Source organism: Tyto alba, unplaced genomic scaffold, assembly GCF_018691265.1.
Source record: "Tyto alba isolate M040663 unplaced genomic scaffold, T.alba_DEE_v4.0 Super-Scaffold_29, whole genome shotgun sequence".
NCBI lineage: Eukaryota > Metazoa > Chordata > Aves > Strigiformes > Tytonidae > Tyto > Tyto alba.
The window spans coordinates 6541696-6554230 of NW_024881303.1; positions in this window are offsets into that span (position 1 = coordinate 6541696).

Consider the following 12535-nt stretch of genomic DNA (forward strand, 5'->3'; position numbering starts at 1 on the left):
CTACAACTTTCTCTTCATCCTTACGGAACTTTTGGGCCCGCTCCTTCCCTACCTGGGAAGGGGCACAATCATATTTTTGCAGCAGTTTATCCATGGCAATCCTGCCGACTATGCCAAATTTTCTGTCATGTGAAATGGTTAAGGCAGAAAATCTGAGAGATAACCAATTCGCCACTATCAGTCCAGCCGGGTTCGATATATTAAACTGTTACAATTCAGACACACTAATAGTGGACTGCACCTTCAGTCTAGTCGTGCTCATGAACTAGCACGGCCACTCTTTGGTCACAGTCAGTGAGAAACCGAAACGACTAGCTACTTAAATGGCACGGCTTATTTACGTGACAGATATAGAGGTACCTATGATTGCCAGTGATAAATACACTGTCTGCAAAGCACGTGCAAATAAGAGTATATATAAAGTGCGCAACAAAGTTATAACAATACAGCCAGGCTATAAAAATGGAAAAGACATTTCTAGAAAGATTTCTGTGTTCTTAAGTCTTACCCAAAGGCGTCCCTATGGGGAGGGAAAGAGAGGCTCAGCCCGTTGACTGGTCCCAGAAGTTCATACGATGGTGTCTTTCCCCACCTTCCCCAGGCTATTTTTATACTATTTTTTTACCTTCAGGGTGGAGTTTGAGTGTCTCTAGTCATAAATACCTTTCTTATGATTGTTGTAAAATTCTCTCGCCTCACATTTGAAGGTATAGATTACAAAAACTCAGGGCGCAGACTCAAAGAGGAGTGGTCACAACTTGGAGGTGGGTAGCCTTTGGGATGGAGATATGTTTTGGTATTATAACAACATTATAATGAGCAAAGTTCACACAGAGGACAGCATTTATTCAAAATCCAACAGGATTTTGGCTCAGGGTGGCCGGCCAGTGTGCAGCTTATCAGTTCTGTAGTACCACCTCGTTCCCGTACCTGCTGTGCCATCCCAGGGAGAGACCGTGAGCTCTCCAGCCCACTTTGCTCCCCGTGTTGCTTTGCAAGCAATATTGTCCCGGGAATCGCAGATGACGTGGTGGATTCTTCGCATAGCAGCTGCAGCTGCATTTTCCCCTAGACGCCTTTTGATTTTATATCTTTCCTTAATGTGTGAACAATGATGTATTTTGGTCCTTTTAGTAATCGTTCCACGCCGAGGCAGAGCCTGCCATGGACAGGCGCCATCCCGCCGCCAGGATACACAGCACCCCCCACCCGTCGGTGTCCTGAAGGCACCAAGAGCACAGCCATGACCACAAGTGCAGAGGCCAGCACCAAGGAGCACATTGCGACTCTGGGGATGGGACCTCAAGGAGCAAAACATCCACGGGTCACATCACCTGACTGTATGTTTGCCAAGGGCTCGGCGGGCTTCTGTCTGCTTGGCGCCGGAGCCCCTGGGTGACCTGTCCTGCTCGGTGGGTCTGTACCTTGTGGGTGCCGGGGCTTTGGCTGCCTGGGGCTGGGCTGGGGCCGGAGGCCGGGGCTGGCTGGTGGGCGTGCCTGTGATGCGCTCTGGCGATTGTGACATCACGGGTGACGCGTCCCCGCCAGGGCAGTGAAACAAAAAGGGGCCCAAACAATAGGCCTCAAACCAAAGTTGACTTCTGAGTGAATTCCCCGACCAGCAATCAGCATCTTATCAGCAGACTGAAGCAACCAGTATCTTATCAGCATGAAAATGTAACCCTGGGAACAATCCTTGGGAACTATAAGTAAACAATAGGAAGTAACTATAAATCCCAAATGTAAAGAAAAACAGAAACTCCTCAGACATGCCCGGATCCTGGCCAGATCCGGACATGCCTGAGTGAGGCATATCAATCTACCAGATATCTCCTGTGCGTTTTGTTTAGACTTGTTTGTTAAACTGTATAAAAGCTGGACCCTCTCACAGCAAAGACGGAGACCTCACCTACGAGTGGACGCACTGCGTAGGACTTCCCAATTGCCGGGAAAGGCTCTCCGACCCTTCGCTGTGACGGGGCTCCCCAGCTGATGCACGGGTCTGGATGATGGTAAAGTATGAGGGCAATTGGTGATGTATCTTTCTTAATCACTATAGCTACCTTTTAATAGTAATGTCTAGGTGCATTACCTTGCTTATTCTTTCTGCTATTTCTACTATAGTAAAATTTCTATTTCTACTAAAGTAAAATAAGCCTATTTCTTTAGCTTGGTGTCTGTGTCCTTTGTGTTAACCCCGTCAATTGGCAAAACAAATTTGGCGTCACGGACAGGATTAGAACAAAATGTCATTTTTTAAATCTAAACGTAATGAATCAGCTCCATCTGAAATTCCTGGATGGGAAGACCTTCCTTATAGTTCACTGGCTCTTGAGTGGGCTAAGGTCGGAGGACCATGCGAACAGTGGGAAAGTCGGCTAAAAGAAGCTGAACCACTGGATGTATTAAAATGTATCCAAAAATTATCTATTGAAAAAGGAAAAGAAATTGTGTGTTCGGGAAGACGGGGATGGGTTTTGTTAACAGCATATCGGAAACAGCACCAACAGAAAGAAAAACTGTTGTTAGAGCGCTCCCACATGGAGCGACAGATGTGTGATTTGCAGAATCAAATTGTAATGTTACAGTGTCAAAACAAGTTGCTTGCCGATAAGTTGGATACTTATCAGACTGTAGCTGAAAAAGCTGCAGTAAGAGTTGCACAGTATAAGTATAAGAAAAGAAGGGGACGAGTAAACCATAGGAAAGTGCATGCTGTGATTGCAGAAGCAGGGGTACAGTGGGATCCTGACAGATGGGATGGAGATATTTGGGATTCTACAGGTTCTGATGAGGCTGGTTCCTCAGATGAACCTGTGGATGTAAAACCAGTGTGGAGACGGAAAATAGAATTGGATACTAACGGGCAACAAGTAAGGAAGGATGTGATTGAAGATTATACTCAGCATGAAATAAATGATATAACGGAAAGATTTAAGCAGAGACCGGGGGAACCCCTGCTCTCTTGGATGGTGCGTTTGCACGATCAGGGAGCAGCAGGGGTAACCCTAGATCCAGAGGACTCTAGGAAGTTTTTAGTTTTGAGTTCTGACTCCTTTGTGCAAGATGCATTCCGAAATAATCCTCAGGATACAAATTTGTTAACCTTGGCTGCCCGGGGATGTAATAATAAATACCCCACGGAGAATGATTGGCCAGGTGGGGAACGTCCCTGGTATACTTTGCGAGACTGTATACAGCGGATGAAGGAAGAAGGGATGAAATTGGCAATCTTTATAGGAGACCCTGACAGAATGATGCAAGCTGCCTTGTCTGTCACTCATAGAAACCGATTGATTAAAACTGCCCCACCAGCATATAAAAATGTAATAATGACTCTCTTAATTAATGAGACCGGAAATCCCATTGATGAAATAATTGAAAAAATACAGCAGCTAGGTGATCTTGGAGAATGGGGCCCCCGAGGAAGCGCAGGAAACCGAGATACTCGGGACAGCCCTAAAGGAAATGAGAACAGAGTCTCTCGCAAAGAAATGTTTACAGCTTTACTGAAGGATGGCCTATCTCGTGAAAAGATTGATGGTGTTCCAACTAACGAGCTGTGGCGAATATACAAACAAAGAGGGCTGAATAAGCCTAGCAGGAGAGTGCAAAGTTCTGAAACTAAGAAGCCAGGGGTAACTCAGCCTACAGCACCTCCTCCTGAGCCTCAACGGGACTTCCCATCTGCACACGGTGGGCCCTCCGTGAGCAGATCAGTTGTTCCGGGGGAAAGGGGGGATTGGGAGCTGTATTCTGATTTATACCCATGGAAGGAAACTAGGGAAATTGTCCAGAGCAGTAAACAGGAATGAAATTATGGCCAAGCTCCAGTGCAATGGGCACGGAAGGACCGACGGCCCCATGTGGAGCTCCAAATATTTTGGAAAAACCGGTCCTCACAAACAGTAAAAGCCTTAATTGACACAGGAGCGGAGGCCTCCTTGATATATGGGAATCCAAAGAAATTTAAAGGACAACCTGTAATCATTACAGGTCTGGGAGGGAAACAAATTGAAGCTGTACAAACTCAAATTGAAATGAAAATAGGAAACCTCCCAAAACGACTGTATTCAGTCATGATTGTCCCCATTCCTGAATACATAATCGGAATAGACGTTCTGAAGGGACTAACTTTGAATCTCCCAGACGGTCAGTACCAGTTTGGGGTAAAAAAAATCATTTCAGTATTAAAACAATTTTAGTAGGAAAAGTGAAAATGCCTCCTGTACAGATTCCTGCTGCTACTAAATTAGTGACTATGAAACAATATAGAATTCCAGGAGGGCATGAGGAGATATCACAGACAATTAAAGATTTATTAGATGCAGGAGTGTTGAAAACAGTTACCACAGCTTGGAACAATCCGGTATGGCCTGTCAAGAAAAGTGATGGGTCATGGAGAATGACAGTAGATTTTAGGGAATTAAATAAACACACCCCACCACTTACAGCAGCTGTACCAGATACTATTACTTTAATAGAAAAGGTTCAAAAGCATTCAGGGACTTGGTATGCTGTAATAGATTTAGCTAACGCCTTTTTCACTATCCCAATTGCAGAGGAGCATTGGGACCAATTTGCCTTCACCTGGCAAGGAAGACAGTATACCTTTACCAGATTGCCTCAGGGATGGCTGCATAGTCCAACCATTTGCCATCGGACAGTGGCTGAGCATCTGGATAAGATAAAATTGCCTCCTCATATGCAAATAGTGCATTATATTGATGATATCCTAATTCAGGGAAATGATGAGAAGGAAGTACAACAAATACTTGAACAGGTGGTAGATCATATGAGACAGAAAGGTTGGGAAATTAATCCTAACAAGATTCAAGAACCATCCCAAACTGTAAATTTTTTTCGGAATTCAGTGGCATTGTGGGCATCAGGAAATATTACCCAAAACTCGCACAATTATTGATATTGCCAGTTTTGAAAGCAATTGTGAAAAAAAGGGGATCCACCTCAAGTCACCACTGTTCGTGGAGATAAAGGGTTTGGATCAACTAATTTCAATAACGGAGCTAAAGTATGGGTCCAGAGTTCAAGCGGACCTCCTGAACCAGCTGAAGTAATAGCCACAGGAAAAGACAATACTGTTTTAATCATGAAACCTGGACAGGAAAAATGGGAATATGTTCCTGCGACTAAATGTTATCTGCGAGAATAACTAGATGTCTTAAGATTCTATCTTTTAGATCCTGCTAAGATGGATTTGCCTGTGTATCATCATGGTCCATTTGGGAAAGGCTTTCACACCAGGATGGCCACTGGAAGGTCCACGAGAGACACCGCTTAGGTGGCAATGGAAAAATGCAACCAAGACAAGACAACAGGATGATTTCCGATGCTAAGCCAATTCTGCCTGTATTATAACCAATCTTACTTTCAGTACTCAGTATAACGAAACATGTACATACTGGTGGCCTTCAGGACCAGCATCACGATGGAGAGATCGTGGACGTCTTTTTGTAACCTGTCCTACAGATAATTCAAATGTCACTATATCTAGTACTTAATGGCTAATAATGAGCTGTTATGGAGAAACATATTTAAGAAATGGATTCCTCAAACCCATTGGGTCAAACTATCTCCACAGACAGTGCAGTGCACAGATTTATTCTGTGCTGGTCAAATAGTCCACTACGACGTTAGCCAACCTGAAGTTATGTGTAAATTTCTAGTATTGCCTGTAATTTTGGGGGAAAAACCACCCTTTGAACCAGAATATTGGCTGCCCCACTTGGAGGGAGATTATATAGACTCTAGGAATCGAACCCATAAATTAGATTTGTGTACGTCCACAGCAAATGGTTTATTGTGTGGACAAAGCTCGCGGTTATATGAACCATGTTTATTGGAACATTCAGTGAATCTGTGCAAATGGACAATTTTGCCCAAAAGCTTTGATATGTTTGTAGAAATTAGTGCTAAGCATGTTTGTATAGTAACAAATGATAAAAATATTATAGAAATGTATAATCTAAGTACTCCATTTTCGGGATGCCTCAGAAATGTATTCTATCTCATCTGGCACGGACAGATGTATACTTTTTATTCAACGCATGAAGAACGACTAAACGTGTACTGGCATCCCCAAAGCTTAGAACTTAATGGAATCAGCTTATCCCTGACTCCACTGAAAACCATCATGGAACAATCAGAACATTTGCGACGACACCTAGAACGACGAAATAAAACTCTGTCAGACTCTGTGATACAGACTGTAATCACAAAGAATCAACTAATGTCGCTAGCTAGCCAGATGGAAAAGGAGACTGCACACCACTGGTGGGACATCTTTACTGGATATTCATCCTCTGCAACCCAAGTGTTGAATTTCTTAATACATCCTCTTGTAATATTGTTAGTTATCATTATTATTATTACTTTATATAATTGTTATGTATGGTATCGTATCAAACGGATAGAGCGAACATATTGGGCTCTTCCAAAAGGGTCGTGATCTTCACTCATAAGTCAAAGGACCGATTGAAACAAAAAGGGGCCCAAACAATAGGCCTCAAACCAAAGTTGACTTCTGAGTGAATTCCCCGACCAGCAATCAGCATCTTATCAGCAGACTGAAGCAACCAGTATCTTATCAGCATGAAAATGTAACCCTGGGAACAATCCTTGGGAACTATAAGTAAACAATAGGAAGTAACTATAAATCCCAAATGTAAAGAAAAACAGAAACTCCTCAGACATGCCCGGATCCTGGCCAGATCCGGACATGCCTGAGTGAGGCATATCAATCTACCAGATATCTCCTGTGCGTTTTGTTTAGACTTGTTTGTTAAACTGTATAAAAGCTGGACCCTCTCACAGCAAAGACGGAGACCTCACCTACGAGTGGACGCACTGCGTAGGACTTCCCAATTGCCGGGAAAGGCTCTCCGACCCTTCGCTGTGACGGGGCTCCCCAGCTGATGCACGGGTCTGGATGATGGTAAAGTATGAGGGCAATTGGTGATGTATCTTTCTTAATCACTATAGCTACCTTTTAATAGTAATGTCTAGGTGCATTACCTTGCTTATTCTTTCTGCTATTTCTACTATAGTAAAATTTCTATTTCTACTAAAGTAAAATAAGCCTATTTCTTTAGCTTGGTGTCTGTGTCCTTTGTGTTAACCCCGTCAATTGGCAAAACAGGCAGTTATGAGGGGCACCATCAGGCAGCGCTGCCCCAGTGCGGCCTGAGCCAGCGGTGAGTGCGCACACAGCGGGAGGCTGGGCTGGACAAGGGCCGGGGCAGAAACGCGGCCCCGGGGGTGGGTGCTCACCCCGCATCGAGGGCCCAGCCGCTCGCGGGAGCGCCTTGGGCAGGGCATGGTGCCGCCGCTGCCAGGGCTGGGCGCAGGCCTCGCGGCCTCCCAGCTGCCTGGCCCCCTCTCCTCCCTGCCCCCCAGCTCCCTGCCTCACACCCCCACTGAACCCCTTCTCTCCCTCCTCCTGCAGGCCATGGATTTCGCATCCTTTCTCGTCAAACTTGCGCTAAGTTTCCTCCAGGATGTGCCGATGGTCAGTGATGAGCTGGATGAGGCCACGCGCGAGCTCATGCAGCAGCGTGAGGTGCAGCTGTGCCAGGAGATGACTCGGCTGCTGCAGGAGCTGGTGCAGAGCACGCTGGAGCAGAGCGGCTTTGCCTGGGGAGCCCAGCTCTTCACTGCCTTGCAGCAGTGGCAGTTCTGGGCCATTGCTGGAGTCCTGCTCCTGCTCTTCGGGCTCTTCTGGCATCTCAGGAGGAGAAGGAGCCGTGTGGTGGACAGCAGCAGCAGTGAAAAGGAGAGTTCCAGCAGCAGCAGCAACAAGAAGAGGAAGAAGGAGGAAGGAAAGGGAGAAGGTGCCACTGGTGACAGCGATCCATACAGGGTTTCTGTAGAACGCATCCAGTTGAAGCTGCAGAAGGTGGCCTACTGGGGCTCGGTATTAGATGATCTGTTGGCCAACCTCCTCCGTACGGTCCCAGAGCACGATTGAAAGAGTTTCTTCCCACTGCTGCAGCCAGCCATCGGGGTCCCGCGCAGCAGCCCTCGAAGGCTGCAGTGCCCCTGAGGATGAGGATGCTGTCTACCGCGTGCTGGTGCCCCTGCAGCCCCCCCATGGGCACGCCTTCCACCTGGAGCTGAGCCTCATGTCACATGACATGGGCTATCGGCCAATCCGGGCCCAGCCCTCCAGCTGTGCTCCCCCCGCCCCCGCACACAGGTGAGGGCTCTAGGACCCAGAGAGCCCCTGGGGTCTCAGGGGGCTGCAGCACTCCTCCTGCTGCCAAAATGAACAGGAAAACGCTGTTCCAGCCCAAACCAGGACAATGCCGAGTGGAGCAGCTGGTGGACCAGAACACGTTGTGCTTCCTTCACCACCCTGCGGAGGAGCTGAGGAGGAACCAGGACCCCAGTCTTCTCAGCACCCTCTGCACTGGCTCCTCCTACATATGCAGGCCCCTACCTGCGCTCCTGCCTGCAGGTTTCTTTCTTCTGAAACACCTCAACTACTTCCTCTTTGGCAAGGAGAACATGTCCGAGGAGATAATCTTGCCCCCAGTCTTCCAAACTGCCAAGTGCCTTTCCTCCACAGCAGCAGCACACTCTGGGGAGTCTGACCCGAGGCAGCTGAAGAGGCCGTTGCAAGGAGGCTTGTGACAGAGACTCCTCTTACTGCCCGGACGGACAGTGACTGCCCTCCCTCTTTGAGAGGAGACTCCACTGCCGCTGGGAGCTTTACTCTGTTTTCTGTTGACAATAAATGTCATGTTTGAACAAATGCTGCATGATCTGTGAGTGTCTGTGCATCACGTGGTTGGGGTCAGCGCGGGCATAGGGTGCTGAGAGCTCCGCTGCCACAGAGTCAGGGAGCATTTTGCAGAAGAGCTCATGCGGTTGGGCTCTGCAAAGCGCTGATTCTGTAAGTAAGGCTCCCCGACCTCTCCGTGCAATGGGCATCATTTGTCACCCTCCACAGCTGTGTGCATTGCCTGTGTGCCGTAGGGAGCCTGAGGTGGCTTCCTTGGGAGCCGTACGCAAACCAAGGCCTTGGAGCCCAACAGCATTGCCCTTGGGTGACCCCAGGGAGGTGGGTACCACGCTGTGCGAGTGGGAGCCCTCTGCAGAGGGGACAGTTGCCACGACTGCGGAGCGGGGCTCTGGCTGCTCTGGCTGCTGTACAAGCACGAGGCTCATTCCTCATGGTGGCAGGTTGTCCTGGGTTTGAGTGAGTGGTGGGGCTGTTTGAGAGCAGGGGAGGGGGCTACAGCAGACCCCCACTGTGAGACGATTCTCGAAGCTCCCCCGGCTCCAATTCAGCCCAATCTCTGCACCAAGGCTAGCCAAGCAGCTGCACCTCTGCAATAAGTAACGTATTTAAGAAGGGACTTGTGAGGAGCAGTTGCGGCAACTGCATGAACACCAAGGTCAGTGGAGGAACGGAGGAAGAAAGGAGTGGGGAGGTGTGCCAGAGCAGAGACCCTCCTATATCCTGTGATGAGAGGGCAGGACGGCCCCCCCCCCCCCGGCCAACCATGAAGGTCTACAGTGGAGCAGACAGTCATTTATGGCCTTTGAGGGGCTCCGCATAGATGACTAAGGTGACTGTGCCCAAAGAAGGCCAGGATCCTGTGGGAGAAGGTAGCCCCCGCTGTTGTAGTTCAGCGCAGGAAGAACTGCTGCATGCGGGAGTGTCCCACGCCACAGCAGCATGAGGAAAGCTGTGGCCTATCGGAGGAATTCACGTCAGAAAAATTTTGTGGAGGACTGTCTCTTGTAAGAGGGGGACCACGCTGGAGCAGAGGGAAGAAATTCTAGAAGCTCCCCCACCGAAGATGGAAGAAGCAGCAGCAATGACTGCACAGCACTGACGGCACCCCCCATTCCCTGACCATTCGCTGCTGCGGGGAGGAGGTAGAGATATTGGGAGCGCGGGGAGAAGGGAGGGGCTGGGGGAAGGTGTTCTCAAGATGTGGCAACGCTTCTCACTGTCCTACTCTGTTAAGTGTTGTTGGTGTTGTCTGTAACAAATCTATGTTCTTTTTATTTCTTCCCCTAAGGACTCTGCCCTTGCCCGTGACCATAATGGGTGATTTTCCCCTCCCTGTCCCATCTTGATCCCCAAGCCTGGCTTCTTTTTCTCTTCTCCTGGCTGAGAGGGAAGGTAGGAGTCAGCGGCTGCGTGGTGCTCAGTCGCCCTCAGAGATCAAACCACAACACAGGTGCACCCACCCTGACCAAGATGGGGCTTCCTGGTTCTTGAGGCACAGCGGATGCCGATTCCTTTTTCACGCCCTTTTTGCAGTACTTGGGGCCCTCCGCCAATGGGAGCTGGCATTGACCACAGATCAGATTTGACCTGGGTATAAATGGAGTCCCTTGTGAGGGCCCATTTTAAGCTAGTCCCCCCTGGAGCAGCATGTTGCCGTTGAGGTTTTGGATTGCCTTTAAATCCTGGGAATTTTTCTAACTGAAGTTCAGTACAAGTTGGGGGTTCTTCCTCTCAAGGACTTTTGGACCTGCCATTTATGAATAATTGCTGGAGTGCCAATCGATTGCATCCACAATAAAATTTATTTTATATATTGCATGTTTATTTCAAAAACACCACAACAGTGTGCCAGACACAGAGAACGCACTGCTCATTCCCCACAGCTTCTTGTGAACTGCAAGCTCAGGTTCCCACAGCCTTCATGAGGGAGACTGTTTAGCACGTGCAGCAAGGTTAACAAAAGCTTTTGAGATGGCTCCAATTCAAGGCCTGCCCTTGTGCAGGTGTTGCGGAAAGTCTCCAACCAACAAATTATAAAAAAATAAAATTTATTTTTATACACAACTATTCAACACTCTGCAAACATACAAAGAGAAGGTTCGAATGACCGTCAGAGGAGAACAAACTATCACCACACAAACTTCTGGGGTTTAACGACAACCCAGAATGCTATCCTGGGTTTAACCTCAACCCAGAACGTTAGCAGGGGTTTGACACCAACCAAAATCACTCAACCACTCACCTAGTAAAAGGCAAGGACTCTCAACCTCGAGGAACATCTTAGGGCAGCGTCCCAATCCAAGGAGCCCCGAGGAGTTTCCTTCTGCGGCGTCCCAACCCAAGGAGAGAGTCCTTACCTGCAGCCCGTGGCTCCAGTCAAGGCTAGCTGAAAATGGCTCCCCACGGGGACTCCATTTACACCCCAGCCAAATCTGACCTGTGGGCAATACCAGCCCCTATTTGCCGAGGTCTCCAAGTACAGCAAAGCCCTGAGAACAAGGGCACAAGAAAAGCTCAACAGCCGCAAAGCCACATTTTCATGCACGTGCCACACAATCCACCCCATGACCACAATCATGATTCAGCTGGTTTCCTTGAAGTGGTGGCACAGTCACCTCTTGCCTCCAAGGTTAAAAGGGATTTCAGTCCCCGTGAGTTCTAATGCTTGTTGTGGATCATGGTTTCTAAATAATTATACAAATCAATCTCCAAACAAAACCCCCACATACTCCAACACGGACTTCACTACTTAAACTTCAGTACAATCTATTCCAACCAAAGTTAAAACTAACCATTCTAATAAGGAAGATTTGAACATATCCAATCAATCAATTAAAAAAATAACAATTGACTTCAAATCTCTCACCACTTTCTTCATTACTTAAAGTGGTACTAATACAGTCAGGTCATAAAAACACTTTCCCCACCTTAATATCACCAAGTCCAAGCACAACCTTCTAAAAGATGCCACATTCACAGAAGTATTCGCCACCATGTTGTCATCCAAGTCTCGATCGTCCATGTGGGTCACCGTCACCATCGCCCATAACAATGCTGAAGACATCCGCTTCTTCCCCCCCAAAAAGATCAACACCTAGTCCTCAGATTAAAACCTGGGCATCGAGTTAAAATTCAGAGATTATCCATCCAGCACTAATACAGTAAATTCTTCCACCTTCATCTAAATCCTCCCAGACATGTAACCCTCTAGGTTTTACGAGGGTCACAGGCACAATGCCGATTGAAGATAACATTATCATAACAACTTGGCCTACACATATCTTCAGTGGGAACCAGCCCTTATAATTGTTAAATAATAACCAGTAACTCCCCTAGGGCACAATACTCCTCTTTTTAAGTTTCCATAATTTCCCCAATAGTTATTAACAATAAAAACCTCTTCTGATAACCATATATCTCAATTATGTCATTAGACATTGGCATGTCTCTTAATCAAACTGATAATCCACTCAACTATGCCACTAGCCTGAAGATAATATAGTATATCAAACACCCCCTTGCTGCCTTCTCTTCAGGCCTAAGACCCTAACGTTTAGAGGGTGGAATATCTAACCTATCCTTAATGAACAAATCCCAAATAATTTCAACCACTTCTTTAATATCTCTGCCAACCAGGATGTCATCTACATGCTGATAGATATATGGACAACCAACGACACTTCCACTGTATCAAGAAGTCTGGCCAAAACATTATGAGCAATAGTGGGGGAATACTTATATGCTTGTGGGAGTCAATTTAAGGTATTTTAT